The sequence below is a fragment of the Bactrocera neohumeralis genome, chromosome 6 (genome assembly GCF_024586455.1).
Source record: "Bactrocera neohumeralis isolate Rockhampton chromosome 6, APGP_CSIRO_Bneo_wtdbg2-racon-allhic-juicebox.fasta_v2, whole genome shotgun sequence".
Lineage (NCBI taxonomy): Eukaryota > Metazoa > Arthropoda > Insecta > Diptera > Tephritidae > Bactrocera > Bactrocera neohumeralis.
The window spans coordinates 41,139,682-41,141,062 of record NC_065923.1 but is presented as its reverse complement, the minus strand read 5'-3'; the positions used below and the strand labels follow the sequence as shown (position 1 = coordinate 41,141,062).

Below are 1,381 nucleotides of genomic sequence, written 5' to 3'. Positions count from 1 at the left end.
GACTGTCCGCATGCATGAGAGTTCCGGGCGATACTGAAACAATGAAAAACGAGTTTTATATGACTGTGTGCAGACGAGGACTCTTTTTGTCGCCCAAACCGGTTTTTGTAGCAAAGACGAAGTGTTCGTGTCACTCGTACTCGGGTGCCATACTTAGTGTTCTCGTTCGTAGCAGTTCGCGGCTACGCAATTCGGCATTACTTTTCACTTTGCAATGGTTTTCAAGTTTGCTGATAGCGGTCAGTTTCAATTCAACAATTTGAGAAAGTGGTATGAAAGAAAATGCAGAAAATTCTCCTACTTAAGTTTGTGCACTTGTGTCGCTCGTGTGACCGCAATCAGCGACAAAAGGAGTCCTTGTCTGAACGTAGACTTATAAACCTCCAACTTGGTAGTGTATTGAAAATATACAAAATTAAACCTGCATATACTTAAAACAAGTTTGATCACTGTGGATATTTTGTTTACGTTTTTGCTCATCTGCACGAGCCTGACCTATGGTGCAGCCAGATGAGAGCTTCGGGTATAAAAGCGCCACCGCCGCGTGATGTTTAAAATGCATTTCTTGATGCCATTGGTGAGTGAGCTTAAAATGCAATGTGCTTTGCAGCGCTGCAGTCAATTTTAAATGCCTATAATACTTTAATGAATTATATTTTACAGCTGCTACTGTTTTTTGGAATCCTACTATGCACCATTGAGCTGGCTCTTGCTGTGCCTATCGTTATAGCAAACCGGGGTCCGTACTATCCACCAGACTTTGGCACAGCATACTATCAGGCCACGCCACCACATCCGCCCCTTTACCCGACCAATCCATACTCGTATGGTTACTCCTATGGCTACAGCTTCGGCTCGTTCAGTGTTGCACCGTTTATATATTGAACACATTTGTTTAAATAATATGCATTAAAGCGAAGTTTCGATTGTTTTATTTATTTAATTATAGGTAAAATTGTTTAGTGGTCATTGATAGTAAGACCCCAGTTAAGCATACAGTGGGAAAAAGTGATTTATTCAGCTTTATGTACATATGTAAGTACCTTCTTCTATTCGTATTCTAGGAAAGCCGAAGCCAAATTCAAACCGAATTGCGTAGGTGGTTAATACATGCCAAAGAAAACGTTATATTTACTCTTCCTAGAAAGAGTAACAACTACCAGCTAAATGCCACAATGCAAGTAACACAACATCGATGTAAAGTATGGCCTGTGGTTCTCATGAATAATAACAACGATTAAGATCCTATGCAATCTAAGAGGAGGTTGATAGTATAAGTGCTTTCTCTATAAAAGAGTTTATTTTGAAATTAGGCTTATCTATGTATGGAGCTTCACCTTAAGCGTCAATGGGCCCTGAAAGTACGGCACGTCTTAACGAA

General features: G+C 40.2%; 1 long non-coding RNA gene across 1 annotated transcript; it reads left to right on the top strand.

Annotated features, from left to right (window-relative positions):
* The first annotated feature begins 323 nt into the window (after positions 1–323).
* On the top strand, positions 324–919 carry LOC126762914 (uncharacterized). The gene is made up of 2 exons (XR_007667527.1): positions 324–577; positions 664–919. It is a non-coding gene; the product is annotated as an uncharacterized LOC126762914 (long non-coding RNA).
* The last annotated feature ends 462 nt before the right edge of the window (positions 920–1,381 follow it).